The following is a 17,180-nucleotide window of genomic DNA, read 5'->3' on the forward strand; positions in this document are numbered from 1 at the left end:
GGGCGGCGGCGGAGGCGGGGAGGGCGCGCGCCGCGGCGGCGGCTGCGGCAGTTGCGCGCTGGGACTGCTGCCGTGTGGCTGGGCCGGTGAGTGCGGCGGCTCCCGCGGCGGAGGGAGGGAGGGAAGGAGGGAGGGAAGGGGAGGGAGCGGGCGGGCGAGCTGGGGATGGGTGCGCGGCCGGGCACGCGACCCCCGTGCCCGCGGGCCTCCGCTCTCCGGGACGCCCCACGCTCCCCGCACCTCGGCGGCCGAGCGTACGCGCCCAGGCGGCCCAAGGCCCTCTCCTCGGCCCGGGGAGCGCCGCCGCGCGCCGCGAACTCTGCGCCCCGGCCCCGGTCCCGGCCCCGGCCGCCCTGCGGCCCCGCGTCCCGCGCGCGCCATTGTCTCCCGCGCCCGCTGTTCGCCGGCCTGCCCGTGGAGGCGGACCCCGTCCCGCCGCCGCCGCCGCCGCCCGTTACCCAGTTCTGCTTTATTTCTTGGCGGCCCTCACCAGCCTTCCATCCTTTCCGCCTTTTCCTCCTCCGCCCCCCGTCCTGGGCCTGCGTGCCGCGCCTCCGCCGTCCACGCTCTGCCCGGGAGCGGGCGCGCCGAGCCCGGCCGGACCCCCTTCACCCGACCCCGGGCGCGCTCGCTACCCGCTTCGAGGCCCACGGAGGGAGGCACTTCCCGGAAACCTCTCGTCGCCTCGCGGGGCTCCTCCCAAACACGCTTCTTTCCCCACGGCTCCCTGTCAGGGGTCAGCAGGGTTTTTTTTTTTTTTTTCGGGGGTGGGGTGGGGTCCTCCTTTCCCCGTCTGTCACTTTCCTTCTCCTGCCTCCCCTCTCCACCCCATGCAGATGTGAGGCCTGTTGTGAGAAATTTGTAGTAAAAATAAATCTTTTATTATTATTATTATTTTTTTTTGGAAAGAGGGAGAGAGAGTTGGCTGTGGCAGGCCACAGCTCCCAAAGGCGGTGGGTGAAGGTTGGTGTCCGATTTGTTTCATGCCGCTTTCACAGCGTCTGTGGTTGTGGGCTGTGCTCCTAAGTACAGCGCTCTGAAATGACTAGTCACTGTGTGTGTGTGTGTGTGTGTGTGTGTGTGTGTTCCCCAGGCACACGGACTTCTGTGGTTCATCGTGTCCACAGGCCATCAAGTTAACCTCTTAAGATACATGGATGCAAGTCGTCCTGTGAAGGGGACACATAGTGTGTTAGTATTGGGAAGACGCTTCAGACCTTCCAATCATTCCAACAATACTTAAGGTTTTTTTTTTTTTTTCTCTCCATGAAGACATCCAGGTGTAAAAAGGCAGAGTTGGAGAAGACAGCTCGTTAGTAATTAAGACCAGATCTTTGAGGGGCCCTTCTTGCCATGTGGCCCCGGTCCCGGAGATCATGGACGCACATTTCTGAAGGGCAGTTCCATTACCATGTGAACCACTACATTTCAGCACTGGCTGCTGCTGCTGCTGCTGCTGCTGCTGCTGCTGCTCTCATTGACTCAGAAGTTAGATTTTAGAATTAGCGACCAGCTAATCTTTAAAACGAGACGTTCTTCAAGGTTTCATTCAGTTCTAAGATTTGGTGCCATCGTTTGAAAACTTATCATCAGAAGTTTATAACTGCAGGAAGATTTATACAAATAATTTACTTACAGAATGTGCTGTCCTAACTAGAAGACACACATTCTCCAAAAGAAAGCCTCGTTATGGTGGAATGTTGAGGAGGAATGTAGATTTATGTGTCTGGCTATTTCTACTGTTGCATGGGGAAGGTAGTATTAACACAAAACATGGGTATTTAGAATGTTTAAAAAATACTTATTTACTTGCAAGGGGGGAGAGAGAGGAAGAGAATATGTATGTGCCAGGGCCCCCAGCCACTGCAAACAAACTCCAGATGCACGTGCCACTTTGTGCATCTGCTTTTTGTGGGCACTGGGGGTTCAAACTCAGGTCATTAGGCTTTGCAGCCAAGTGATTTAACCGTTCAGCCATCTAGCCTTTTCTTATTTTTGAGACAGGGCTTTGCTATGTATTCCAAAATCCTGAATTTAAGAGACCTTTCTGCCTCTGTCTCTTGGGTAGGTGGATATGCAGCACCTGGCTATAGTATATCCCTCTCCCAGTACTGGGGATCAAACTTAGGGTCTAGAGAATGGTAGGCAAACACTACCACTGGGCTATACCAGCCCTTTTAAATTTTATTTTAAAAATTTTGAGAACAGGCTTACTAAACTACATGTTTTGGCCTTGAACTTGGAATTCTGCTTCAACTTTCCTAAGTGCTGCCAATTATAGGCATGTGACACACCATGCTCGGACTTGAAATGCCTAATGTTTAACCAAAAAGCTTATTATTTTTTTTTTTTTCAAGGTAGGGTCTCACTCTAGTTCAGGCTGACCTGGAATTCGCTATGTAGTCTTGGGTAGCCTCTAACTCTGGGCGATCCTCCTACCTCTGCTGGAATTAAAGGCGTGCACCGCCACACCCACTTAAAAAGCTTGATTTAATGAAGCAGAACCCCAAATCTCAAAATAATTATCATGTTACTTATGAGTTAACTGAATTGTTGTACATAAGCATTAGTATTTTTTCAGATAAAATCTCATGGTTGTTCTGGAACTCCTATGTAGCCTGGGCTGGCCTCAGATTTACTGCAGTTCTCCTATCTCAACTTATCAAGTACTGGAATTATAGGAGTGTGTCACCGTGCCCATTCACACATGGGTTTTATTTAGTGATAATTGCTGTGCACGTATTTTGGGGCTGCCCATGTGTCTAGGGAATTCATTGAATTTTCATTCATGGATGATTTGTAACATGTCTTTACGTACAGTAGTTAGTAATGCTTGACACACAGGCTTTCAGTAAATTTTTGTTGACTGAATGTGATATTTTGAGTTTTTAAGACATGTACTAACCCAAAACATTAAATATCACAAGGCATATGTTAAGTAACATGTGAATGGTAAAGACAGTACTTTAGTCAGAAGACAGCATTGCATATGTTTAAGGACGGTAGTTTGAGATAAAGCCAGAAAGAGAAGTTCTGGTAAAGCTGCTTACAAGATATGCTACTTTGGAATGAATGAGGATAACCTTGTTTTAAATAATTGGTGTTTTATGCTTGGTTGGAGTCTTTTTAGGTTCAAACCTAAAGAAGTTAATTACATTAAGGAAACAGGTAGCAAATTAGTGTAGAGTGCTAAGGTTCTTGCTAAGTCTTATGTGACTTTTCTGTTTTTTTTTTTTTTTTTTTTGATACAGAGTTTCACTGTCTCTCATAGGCTGCCCTGGAACACAGTATTAGTCCAAGCTGGCCTTGAACTTGAAATTTTCCTGCTTCCACTCTGCAGTACTTGGATTAGGATTATAGGCAAAGGGCTAACACATCTGGCTTTTTATGACCTTTAATAGATTGAAATTTGATTGCATCCTATAATGATTTGTTTCAAAGTTTTCAGTGTCTGTTTGTGGAAAATAACGTTAGCAACAACAAAAAGAATTAAAGAAAAACTGCTAGCAGGGCAGCAAAAATACCCCCACTTTTATTCAGAAATATTAAATTGACTTAAAGATGACCAAACTATTTGTTCTACCTCTTATATGTCTTTGTTGGACTGTTAAGATGAAGGGCTGCCCAAAAGAGAAGGCTGGATTCTGGTGCCTCCTCTCTCTCTTCTTTCTCTTTGAGTCAGGATTCCACATAGCACCCCTGACTGGCAGCTTGTTCACTTTCCCATCATTGGCTTTTTTCCTGTATGTACGTGTGTGTATGTGTGTGGGCAAACGTGCATGTGGGCAAATGCATGTGGAGGCCAGAGGTTCATGGTGGGTGTCTTCCGTATCTGTCTCCACTTGTTGAGTCAAGGCCTCTCACTGAACCCAGAGTTCACGTTCTGCTAGTCTCGCTAGCCAGCGTGCCCTGGAGATCTGCTTGTCTCCCTCCGGAGCAGAGCGCAGCGTGCCCAGCTTTTATGTGGGGGCTGTGCATTCAGACCAGTCCTCGGGCTCCTGAGGCAAGCGCTTTACTCACTGAGCTGTCTCTTCTCCTCGGGCTCTTTTTTTTCTTTTTTTGAGTCAGGGTCTCATGGAACCTAGCCTGGTTTAGGTGGATACCTAAGGATGATCTTGAACTCCATTCTTCTGCCTTTGCCTCCCAAGTGCTGGGACCACCATGCCCAACTTCCATCATTGATTTCCAAATCTTCTTTGCATTAGTTCTCTCCATTGTGGTATTGCAAATATCTCCTCAGTATGGTTTTTCATCATTATTGTTATTAGTTTGGTTTTTTGAGGTAACCCAGGCTGACCTGGAATCCACTATAGTCTCAGGGTGTCCTCAAATTCATAGTGATCCTTCCACCTCTGCCTCCCAAGTGCTGGGATTAAAGGCATACGTCACCTACCTTTTTTTTTTTTTTAATTTTATTTATTTATTTGAGAGAGACAGACACAGAGAGAAAGACAGATAGAGGGAGAGAGAGAGAATGGGCGCGCCAGGGCTTCCAGCCTCTGCAAACGAACTCCAGACGCGTGCGCCCCCTTGTGCATCTGGCTAACATGGGACCTGGGGAACTGAGCCTCGAACCGGGGTCCTTAGGCTTCATAGGCAAGCGCTTAACCACTAAGCCATCTCTCCAGCCCGTCACCTACCTTTTTTTTGGTATTTTTTTTTTTTTATGAAGCAGAATCTCACTCTAGCCCAGACCAACCTGGAACTCATTCTATATTTTATTTATTTACTTGTAAGGTGGGGGGGAGAGTAAATATGAAGGAGAATATGGATGTGCCTCTAGCTGCTGCAAACTCCACTTTGTGCTTTATGTAGACTTTATGTGGGTACTGGGAAATTGAACCTGGGTCATTAGGCTTTGCTGGCAAGCACCTTAACCACTGAGTCAATTCTCCAGCCCTGGAACTCATTCTGTAGTCCAGGCTGGCCTGAAGCTCATGGCAATCCTCTTATCTCAGCCTTCTGTGCTGATTTAAGGTGTGCCCCATCATGCCTGGCTTTGTTTATTTGAGAGAGAGTATATGGTCATGCCAGGTGTCTTACCACTGCAGGTAAACTCTAGATGCATCTGGCTTACTTGGGTACTGGGGAATTGAACACAGATTGTCAGACTTTTGCAAGCAAATCTCTTCATCCACTGAGCCATCTCTCCATCCCAGCTTTATACTTTTTTTTTTTTTTCAAGGTAGGGGTTCTCTCCAGCTCAGACTGACTTGGAATTCACTATGTAGTCTCAGGGTAGCCTCAAACTCATGGTGATCCTCCTACCTCTGCCTCCCAAATGCTAGGATTAAAGGCATATGCCACCACACCTGGCTCCAGCTTTACATTTTTATTACAATTTTTTCGAATTTTTTTTTTTGAGGTAGCCTAGGCTGACCTGGAATCACTATGTAGTCTCAGGGTAGCCTTGAACTCACAGTGGTCCTCCTACCGCTGCCTCCCAAGTGCTAGAATTCAAGGCATACACCACCATGCCTGGCTAATATTTTTTTAATTTATAGAAAATTACAATAATAGTTCAATGAATATGTTTATCTTTTCATTTGGGTTTATCAGTAATTAGCATTGGCCACATTACTTTATATTTTTAGGTATACTGTTTTCCTATAATTGCTTAAAGGTTTAATGGCATTATGACATTTCACTTCTAGAAAGATTGATTTGACTATTCTAAGAACAAGAATGTCTCAAAAAAACTGCGATACCATTACTACTATTAATATGGCTGTGACATTATCTCATATTTAGTTCATTCTGAAAATGTCTTTGGGCTTGGGACTGTACAGTTCAGTGGTAGAGCTCTTGCCTAGCATGCATAAAGCCCTGGTTTGAACCTCAGTATTGAATTAAAAAAAAAAAAACAAACCAAATCAAAACTTAGCTTGTCTCAGTAATAACCTGTATGGCAAATTCTGATTTCTGATTTGCATCTGCCTTTAAAAAATATTTTATTTATTTTTAAGCAGAGAGATACTGACAGAGAGGGGGAGGGAGAGTAAGTGTATGTATGGGTGTGTCAGGGACTCCAGCTACTGCAAAAGAATTCCAGATACAGTGTGCTGCTCTGTGCCTCTGGCTTACGTGGTTTATGTACTGGGGAATTGAACTTGGGTCATTAGGCTTGTCAAGCAAGCTCCTTAACCACTGAGCCATCTCTCCAGCCCTGGCTTTTCTTTTTAAGTATGGAGTTCCTTTGCTCCAGGGCCTTTAAAAAAAAATACATGTATTTGAAAGCAAAGAGAAAGGAAAAGAAAGGAAGAGGGAGAGGCCAGGGCCTCCAGCCACTGCAGATGAACTCCAGATGTGTGCGCCATTTTGTGCATGTAGTTTTATGTGAGTACTGGGGAATTGAACACTGGTTGTTAGGCTTTGCAGGCAAGTGCTTTAGCTGCTGGACCATCTCTTTAGCCTCCCCTTTTCCACTTATTTATTTATGATAGAGAAAGAGAGGGTAAGAATGGGCTTGCCAGGCCCCTAACCAGTGCAAACTCTGTACATACTGTACATCCCCTTGTGCATCTTGGCTTTATGTCGGTACTGCAATTGAACTGGGTCCTTAGTCTTTGCAGGCAGGCACCTTAACTGCTGAGCCATCTCTCCAACCCAACTTTTTTTTTTTTTTAGGTAGGGTCTCGCTCTAGCCCAGGTTGACCTGGAATTCACTAGGTAGTCTCAGGCTGGCCTTGAATTCACAGCAGTTCTCCTAAAGGCATGTACCACCATGCCCAGCTATTTACTTTTAAACTACAAGTATTTTGCTTGTTTGCTTGATATTTTTTAAGACTGTAGGCTGCTTCTATAGACTGTCCTTCAATTTGGATTTGTTTGATAGTTTTTTTGTGTTTAAATTTAGATTAAATGGGTTTTTCTTCTTTCTTTTTTATTAATTAATTAATTTTTTTAAAAATTTTTTTATTTATTTATTTGAGAGTGACAGACACAGAGAGAAAGACAGATAGAGGGAGAGAGAGAGAATGGGCGCACCAGGGCTTCCAGCCTCTGCAAACGAACTCCAGACGCGTGCGCCCCCTTGTGCATCTGGCTAACGTGGGACCTGGAGAACCGAGCCTCGAACCGGGGTCCTTAGGCTTCACAGGCAAGCGCTTAACCGCTAAGCCATCTCTCCAGCCCAATTAATTTTTTATTAACAACTTCCATGATTGTAAACAATATCTCATGGTAATGCCCTCCCTCCCCCCACTTTCCTCTTTGAAACTCTGTTCTCCATCATATCTCCTCCCCCTCTCAATCAGTCTCTCTTTAATTTTGATGTCATGATCTTTTACCTCCTATTATGATGGTCTTGTGTAGGTAGTGTCAGGCACTGAGGTCATGGATATCCAGGCCATTTTGTGTCTGGAGGGAGCACGTTATAAGGAGTCCTACCCTTCCTTTGGCTCTTACATTCTTTCCGCCACCTCTTCCGCAATGTACCCTGAGCCTTGGAAGGTGTAATAGAGATATTGCAATGCTGAGCACTCCTGTCACTTCTTCCCAGCACCATGATGCCTCCTGAGTCATCCCAAGGTCACTGTCATCTGAAAAGAGAAGGTTCTCTACCAAACGTGAGCGTAGCATTAACATATGGGTATGAACATTAAGAGAAGTGCTTACTGGGCAGTTTGATGAGCATAGTATATATATTTAGCCAAGTAGCAGCAGATGTTACACCCCTAGGGCTCAAGATTACCCCTGTTCTAAGTTTTCAGTATCAAGGATGTTTTCCCTCCAAAGGAGCGGGCCTCCAGTCCAATTAGAGGGCAGCTAGTTTCCCCCATGACAGACATGCCACTGTTGTACCTGTTGGCTCATTTGGCCTGGCTGGTCTAATATAAGGATTGCAGTGTCCACTGTTGAATATCTTCACTGGTGATTTCTCTCTTTTCCATTGAACTGCATGCAGAATGGCTTCTTCCAGCTTTCTGTCAGCTGGTCTATATGGAGGAGGTTATCAGCTCAGTTCTGGCAGGATTTCTCAGTTGCCTTGCAGCCCAAGTATGTGGAGTCTTCAGCAATAGGGTCTTACCATCTATTCCTGGTGGGAAATCAAGTTTTTTTTTTTTTAAGGTAGGGTCTCATTCTAGCTAAGGCTTATCTAGAATTCACTAGTCTCAGACTGGCCTTAAACTCATAGTGATCCTCCTACTTTGGACTCTCAAGTGCTGGGATTAAAAGTGTGTACCACCATGCTTGGCAGATTTGACTGGAATAAGATTGAAGTTTTTATTTTTAATTAAAAATATTTATTTATTCATTTGAGAGGCAGAGAGAAAATGGGCTTGCCAGGGCCATTGCAATGAACAAATTCCAGATGCACGCACCACCTTGTACATCTGGCTTTATGTGGGTCCTGCAGAATTGAACTGGGGGCCTTAGTCTTTGCAGGCAAGCACTTTAACTGCTGAGCCATCTTCCAGCCCAAGATTGAAATTTTATTTATTTATTAATTTTTGCTTTTTTCCTACCAACATTAAAATTTTAATGCAGTTATGATTTGTCTTTTTGCTTTTATTTTGCATGAAAAGAAACAAGCAAGTTTTCCCTGCCTTTAGCTTACAAGAAAGGATGTTTATTTTTGTATTCTAAAAGTTATATGGGGTTTTTCATGTTTAAATACACAGACAATGCTTAATTTTTCTGTTTTGTCTATTTGTTTTTTTGAAGGTTTTTTTTGCAAGTAAATGATTATTTTTAATGTATAATTTTTTTTTTTTTTTTGGTTTTTCAAGGTAGGGTCTCACTCTGGTCCAGGCTGACCTGGAATTAACTATATAGTCTCAGGGTGGCCTTGAACTCATGGCGATCCTCCTACCTCTGCCTCCTGAGTGCTGGGATTAAAGGCATGCGCCACCACGCCCGGCATAATGTATAATTTTTTTATTGACAACTTCTATACTTACAGATAATAGACCATGATAATTCTTTCTCCTCTCCTACTTTCCCCTTCATAACTCCACTCTCCATCATATCTCTGCTCTCTCTCCACTAGTCTTTCTTTTATTTTGATATCATCATCTTTTTCTCCTATTATGAGGGTCTTGTGAAGGCATTGCTAGGTACTGTGAGGTCATGGGTATCGAGGTCAATTTCTGTCTGGACAGTTGCATTGTAAAGAGTGGCGTCCTTTCTTTGGTATTCTTCCGCCAACTCTTCCGCAATGGACCCTGAGCCTTGGAGGGGGTGCTAGAGGTGTTTCAGTGCTGGGCACCCCTCCATCCCTTCTTCTCAGCACTGTGTTGCCTTTTGGGTCATTCAGGTGGTCACTGTCATTTGAAAAGAGAAGCTTCTCTAACCAAAAGTGAAAGTAGCATTAATACATGAATATGAACATTAAGTGTAGTGCTTTCAGGGCAGTCTGGTGAGAATAATATATTCATTTAGCCAGATAAGAGCAGACTTTATACTCCTAAGGCTCATGACCTCCCCTGCCATAGGCTTTTGATTAGGTTTTCAGTACCAGGCATGTATTCCCTCCCATAGAGAGGGCCTCCAGTCCAATTAGAGAGCTGTTGGTTTCCCCCAGAGCAGACATGCCACTATTACACCTGTTCAGTCATTTGGCCTGTCTGGCCAAACTTGAGGCTTTCAGTGTTCACTGTTTTCACTGTTGATGACTTCTGTCTCCCATAAGGTTGCATCAGTGCAGCTTTTTCCAGCTTTCAGTTGGCTGGTTTACAGGGAGAAAGTTTCCAGCTCAGTACCAGCTTGATTTCTCAGTGACCTTGTTGCCCAGGCATGTGAAGTTTTCAGCAATAGGGTCTTAATATATGTTACTTGTGGGAAGCCAAGGGCCTTGGCAGTAGCCTGTAATGTTTTGGAGGCAACAGGGACCTCCCTGGCCAACAACTCACTGGAAGGTATCCCATCCCTGGCACTGAAAATTTTCTGGTAGCAATCAATGGCTTCTTGGCTTTTTTTTTTATACAAAAAATATAGGCTTTCATATGTCTTATTCAGAATATCTTGAATTTTGATTGACCCTCCCCCCACCCTTCTTTTACTCAATTTCTTCCCCTGGCCTCACTTAGGCCATTCCACTCCCTGTAATCTGTTCTTCTACTTACATATATACATTGCCATCCCCTGAAATCCTTCCATCTCCTCCCTCCCTTATAGCCTTTTTCTAGCTTACTGGCCTCTGCTAATGATTTTTGGTTCTAGCTCACACACAAGTGTATACATTTGTAGCTAGGCTCCACCCACATATGAGAGAGAACAAGCGACATTTGACTTTCTGGGCCAAGGTTATCTCACTTAGTGTAATCCTTTCCAGATCCATCCATTTCCTTGCAAATTTCATAATTTCATTTTTCTTTACCTCTGAATAAAACTCCATTATGTAAATGTACCACATCTTTATTATCCATTCATCTGTTGAGGCACATCTAGGCTGGTTCCATTTCCTAGCTATTGTGAATAGAGCAGCAATAAACATGGCTGTGCAAGTATCTCTAAGGTAGTGAGAAGAGTCCTTGGGATATATGCCTAGGAGTGCTATGGCTGGGTCATATGGTAAATCTATTTTTAGCTGTCTCAGGAACCTCCACACTGATTTCCACAATGGCTGTTCCAGACTGTATTCCCACCAACAGTGTAGAAGGGTTCCCCTTTTTCTGCATCCTTGCCAACATTTGCTGTCACTTGTTTGCTTGATGAAAGCCATGCTGACAGGCGTGAGATGGAATCTCAAAGTAGTTTTAATTTGCATTTCCCTTATGGCTAAAATTTAAAACACTTTTTTAGATGTTTATATGCCATCTTTATTTCTTCTTTTGGGAACTCTCAATTTAGTTCCATAGCCCAATTTTCAATTGGGTTGTTTGAGTTCTTATTGTTTAGTTTTTTGAGTTCTTTGTATATTTTGGATATTAATGCTCTGTCAGATGTATAGCAGAGATTTTCTCCCATTCTTTTAGTTGTCTCTTTATTCAGAGTGTCTTTTGCTGTACAGAAGTTTTGTGATTTCATGAGATTCCAGTGGTTGATTAGTGGTTTTCTTAAATATACTTTATTGGAAAGAATGAAAGAGGAAGAAAGATAAAGAGAGAATGGGTTCACCAGGGCCTGCAGCCACTGCAAATGAACTCCAGATGCATGTACCACCTTGTGTACCTGGCTTATGTGGGTACTGGGGAATCCAACGTGGGTCCTTACGTTTCAAGACAAGCACCTGCAACTTAACCACTAAGCCATCTCTCCAGCCCATGATCAGTGGTTTTATTTCCTGAGCAACTGGGCTACTATTCAGAAAGTCATTGCCTATGCAAGTATATTGAAGTGTTTCCCTACCTTTTCCTCTAGCAGTTTTAGAGTTTCAGGTCTGATATTAAGGTCCCTGGTCCATCTGGACTTGATTCTTGTGCATAGAGAGAGAGAAGGATCTGTTTTTACTCTTCTACATACAGTTATCCAGTTTTCCCAGCATTACTTATAGAGAGAGTGTCTTTTCTCCAATGAATTTTTTGGCATTTTGGTAGAAAATCAGATGGTTATAGTTGTCTGGATTAACATCTGGGTCCTCTGTTCTGTTCCACTAATTTACGTATCTGTCTTTATGCCAGTACCATCCTGTTTTTGTTACTATGGCTTTGTAATATAGCTTAAAATTGGGTATAGTGATACCACCAGCCTTATTTTTGTTGCTCAAAATTATTTTAGCTTTTTGAGTTTTTTTGTGCTTTCAAATGAATTTTAAGATTGTGTTTTCTTTTTTTTTTTTGGGTTTTTCGAGGTAGGGTCTCACTCTAGCCCAGGCTGACCTGGAATTCACTATGGAGTCTCAGGGTGGCCTCGAACTCATGGCAATCCTCCTACCTCTGCCTCCCGAGTGCTGGGATTAAAGGCATGTGCCACCACGCTCGGCTAAGATTGTGTTTTCTATCTCCATGAAGAATGCCATTGGGATTTTAATAGGTATTACATTAAATGTGTAGATTGCTTTTGGAAAGATTGCATTTTCACAATATTGATTCTTCCAATCTAAGAACATGTGATGTCTTTCCATTTCCTAGTGTCTTCTGCAATTTCTTGCTTGAGTGTTTTAAAGCTGCTGTTGTAAAGGTCCTTCACTGCCTTGGTTAGGTTTATTCCAAGGTACTTTATTTATTTATTTATTTGTTAGCTTTTGAGGCAATTGTGAATGGGGGAGATTCCCTCATTTCATCTTTTGCATGTTTGTTGTTAGTATATCGGAAAGCTGGTTTCTATGTGTTTATTTTGTATCCTGCTATGTTGCTACAAGTATTTATCATCCCTAATAGTTTTCTGGTTGAGTCTTTAGTATCCTTTACATATAGAATCATATCACCTGCAAATAAGGATAATTTGATCTCTTCCTTTTCAACTTATATCCCTTTTATGAGTGTCTCTTCCCTTATTGCTATAGCTAAGACTTCTAGTACTATATTAAATAAAAGTGGGGACAGTGGACACCCTTGTCTAGTTCCTGGATTTAGTGGAAAGGCTTCAAGTTTTTTCCCATTTAGTATTATGTTGGCTATAGGTTTGTCATATATGGCCTTTATTATGTTGAGATATGTTCCTTCTATTTCTAGTTTCTGCAGGACTTATTTTTTAGTTTAATTATGAGAGAGAGAGAATATGAATGAATGAATGAATGAATGAATGAATATGGGCATGCCAGGGCCTCTAGTCACTGCAAATGAACTCCAGATGCATGCACCACCTTGTGTATCTAGCTTACGTGGGACCTGGAGAATTGAACCTGGATCCTTAGGCTTCGCAGGCAAGTGCTTAACCAAGGCATCACTCCAGCCTTTCTGTAGGACTTTTACCATGAAGGGATGTTGTATTTTTGTCAAATGCGTTTTCTGCATCTATTGAGATGATCATGTGATTTTTTTTTTTCCCCTTCAGTCCTTTTATATAGTATATTACATTTGCTGATTTGCGTATGTTGAGCCATCCCTGTATCTCTGGGATAAAGCCTACTTGGTTGGGGTGAATGATCTTTTTGGTACATTCTTTTTTTTTTTCCAGCATAAACAGGGGTTTAATGGGGGGGGGGGCTCAGTCCTTCTTGGTGGCTTCCTTGTGCATAGTGGCCAGCACGTTGCTCAGCTCCTCGCGCTTCCTCTTGGCGCATGTGTGTCCCCACCCACTTCTTGATGAACTTGAGCGCAATTGTCCTTGGACACCTTGAGCAGCTCCAGGGTGCACCCAAAGCCGCACTCCTCACGGGTCAGGTCCCCATGAACTCGGTGTGCTTGCACAGCCGGCTGTGCCTTGGCGTGCTCATGTTCTCCTCACCTTGTGGCCCTTGTTGAGGCCCAGGGCTGTGGGGCAGTGCAGAGCCATGGCTGCTGCTCCTCTATGGCTGATGATCCGGTGGAAGGCTCTTTTTAAAAAAAAAAAAAACAAACTTTTTTTTTTTTATTTCTTCATTTGCGAGAGAGACAGAAAGAGAGGGAAAAAAAGAGGTAGATAAAAAGAGAGAATGGGTGTGCCAGGGCCTCCAGCCACTGCAAATGAACTCCAGATGAATGGGCCCCCTTGTGCAGCTTGCTTATGTGGGTCCTGGGGAATTGAACCAGGGTCCTTAGGCTTCACAGGCAAATGCCTTAACCGCTAAGCCATTTCCCCAGCCCCTTTCTGGTATATTCTTGTATTCTGTTTGCCAATAGTTTGTTGAGAATTTTTGCATGTATGTTCATGAGGGAGATTGGTCTGTAATTTTCTTTCTTTTTTTGTCCTGTTTTGGTATCAGGGTGATGCTGGCTTCATAGAAGGAGTTCAATAGTATTCTTTCCTTTTCTATTTTATGGAGAAGTTTGAGAAGCATTGGAGTTAGTTCTTCCATGAAGGTCTGGTAAAACTGACCAGTTAATCCATCTGGGCATTGACTTTTTTTAGTTGGGAGATACTTTTTTTTTTTTTTAACCGCTTGGATCTCTGTATTTGTTATAGGTCTATTTAAATGGTTTATTGCATCTTGATTTAATTTTGGTAGGTCATATAAATCTAGGAAATCATCCATTTCTTTCAGATTTTCTAACTTAGTAGGGTATGTGTTTTAAAGGTCCTTACGATATTCTGAATTTCACCTCTAGTTTTATTAGTTTGTGTCTCTTCTTTCTCTCTTTTGGTCAGATTTGCAAAGGGTGTATCAATCTTGTTTCAAAGAACCAACTGTTTGTTTCATTGATCCCTTGTAATGTTTTTTGGTTTCTATTTCATTAATTTCTGCCCTAATCTTTATTATTTCTTCCTGTCTACTGATTTTTGGTTTCCCTTGTTCTTCTTTTTCCAAGACCTTAAGGTGAAGCATTAAGTTGTTTACTTACACCCTTTCTAATTTCTTAATATAGGCACTTAAGCTATAAATTTTCCTCTTAGTACTGCCTTCATTGTGTCCCAAAAGTTTTGGCATGTTGTGTTCTCATTATCATTCTATGAATTTTTAAAAAATTTCTTCCATGACCCAGTCACCATTCATTAGTGCCCTGTTAAATCTACATGATTTTTAATATGCTCTGTAGTTTTTCTTGTTGCTGATTTGTAGTTTAATCCCATTATGATCAAATAGAGTACAAGGAATTATTTCAGTTTTCCTGTGTTTTTTTAAGATTTGCTTTATGTCCTAATATATGGTCTGTTTTAGAGAATGTTCCATGTGCTGCTGAGAAAAATGTGTATTCAGGCTGGAGAGATGGCTTAGCGGTTAAGGCACTTGCTTGCAAAGCCAAAGGACCTCGGTTCGATTCCCCAGGACCCACGTAAGCCATATGCAGAAGGTGGTGTTCATTTGCAGCAGCTGGAGGCCCTGCCATGCTCATTTTCTCTTTCTATCTCTGCCTCTCAAAGAAAAAAAAAAAGCTGGGCATGGTGGCACACACCTTTAATCCCAGCACTTGGGAGGCAGAGGTAGGAGGATCACCATGAGCTCAAGGCCACCCCGAGAAAACAGTGAATTCCAGGTCAGCCTGAGCTAGAGTGAGACTGCCTTGAAAAACAAAAGCAAAATAAATAAATAAATAAAATTTTAAAAAGGAAAAATGTATATTCTATAGCATTTGGATAGAATGTTCTGTAGATATCTGTTAGGTCTGTTTGTTCTCTGATGTCCTTTAATCCAGATGTCTCTCTGTTTATTTATTTTTATTTTTGTTTTTTAAATACTTTTTATTTATTTGAGGGAGAGAGGGAGGGAGGAAGGGAGAGAGAAAAAGAATGGGTGCATGCCAGGGTATCCAGCCACTGCAAATGAATTCCAGATACATGCGCCACCTTGTGCATCTGGGTTATGTGGGTCCTGGAGAATCGAACTGGGCTCCTTTGGCTTTGCAGACAAACACCTTAACCGCCAAGCCATCTCTCCAGCCCTCTCTGTTTATTTTTTGCCGGGATAATCTGTCAGTAGATGAGAGTGGGGTACTGAAATCACCCAATACAATTGTGCTTTGTGTTATCTGTGTCCTAATTCTAGTAGTGTTTGTTTGGTGAAATTGGGAGCACCATGTTAGGGGCATATATGTTTAGAATTATGCAATGTCTTCCTGTTGAATTTTTTTCTTTAATCAATATAAAGTGACCTTGTTTATCTTTCCTTACTAATGTTGGTTTGAAGTCTATCCTGTCAGATATAGGAGAGCAACACCTGCTTGTTTCCTAGACCTATTTGCCTGAAATATCATTTTCCCTCCTTTTACCCTAAGATAGTATCTGTCTTTTTTGGAGAGATGAGTTTCCTGGAGGCAACAAACAAAAGGATGTTGCCTTTTAATCCAATCTGCAAGCCTGTGTCTTTTGGTTGGGGCATTGAGGCCATTGATAATAAGAGTTATTATTGAAAGGTATGTGTTTGTACTCAACATTCTTCTTGTTTTGTAGTGCTTTCTTTTTTCCCTTTACTCTCATGTATTAAGTGTTTTTTTTGAGTATGATTAATTTTTCTCTGTTTCCTCATGTGTGTGCTTCCCTTTCTCTCCAGTGTGGAGGATCCCTCCAAGCATTTTCTATAGAGCTGGCTTAGTTGTCATATATTCCTTTAGCCTGTTTTTGTCGTGGACTGCCTTTATTTCTTCATTAATTTGGATGTATAGCTTTGCTGGGCCAAGTAATCTTGATTGACAATTATTGTCTGTCATAACTTGGGATGCATCATTCCAAGCTCTTCTTGGCTTTTAAAGTTTGTGTTGAGTAATCTGCTGTTATTATGTTGGGCTCGCCTTTGTAGGTGACTTGATTTTTCTCTCTAACTGCTTTCAATATATTTATGGAGCTCTGGGGATTAAATCATGGGCTTTGTGCATACTAGCCATGCCCTTTACCAACTGGGATTATCCTAATAATTTAGCATTATTTTTTGCATTGCTGGCAGTTGTACTAAGCGTCTTGTGCATGCTAGGCAAGCATTCTACCACTAATCTACACACTGTTACTTCTTTCTTTTTGTGTATGTGTGTAGGGGGTTGTTTTTGAGATAGGGTCTCATGTGGCCCAGATTGGCCTGAAACTTATTGTATAGCTTTGACTGACTATTGAATCCTGATCATCCTACTGCCATTTTTTTTTAAATTATTTATTTATTTATTTGAGAGCGACAGACACAGAGAGAAAGACAGATAGAGGGAGAGAGAGAGAATGGGCGCGCCAGGGCTTCCAGCCACTGCAAACGAACTCCAGATGCGTGCGCCCCCTTGGGCATCTGGCTAACGTGGGACCTGGGGAACCAAGCCTTGAACCGGGGTCCTTAGGCTTCACAGGCAAGCGCTTAACCGCTACGCCATCTCTCCAGCCCTACTGCCATTTTTTTGTTTTGTTTTGTTTTTTGTTTTTTGAGGTAGGGTCTCATTCTGGTCCAGGCTGACCTGGAATTAACTCTGTCATCTCAGGGTGGCCTCGAACTCATGGTGATCCTCCTGCCTCTGCCTCCTGAGTGCTGGGTTTAAAGGCATGCACCACCACGCCCGGCTTACTGCCACTTCTTAAGGACTCACATTTCAAATAAGCATCTCCAAGACTTAGCCAGTGGTGACTATGGGTGTGCCAGGACCTCTAGCCACTGCAAAAGAACTCTAGACGCATGTGCCACCTTGTGCATCTGGTTTATGTGGGTCCTGGGGAACTAAACCGGGCTCCTTTGTCTCTGCAAGCAGCACCTTAACTGCTGAGCCATCTCTCCAACTCCACAAACTTGTTTTTAAGCAGTCATTTTA

General features: G+C 42.9%; 1 pseudogene; it reads right to left on the reverse strand.

Annotated features, from left to right (window-relative positions):
* Positions 1–13,032: 13,032 nt before the first annotated feature.
* Positions 13,033–13,320, reverse strand: LOC101598369 (annotated as a pseudogene).
* Positions 13,321–17,180: the final 3,860 nt, after the last annotated feature.

The sequence above is a fragment of the Jaculus jaculus genome, chromosome 1 (assembly GCF_020740685.1).
Source record: "Jaculus jaculus isolate mJacJac1 chromosome 1, mJacJac1.mat.Y.cur, whole genome shotgun sequence".
NCBI classification, from domain to species: Eukaryota; Metazoa; Chordata; class Mammalia; order Rodentia; family Dipodidae; genus Jaculus; species Jaculus jaculus.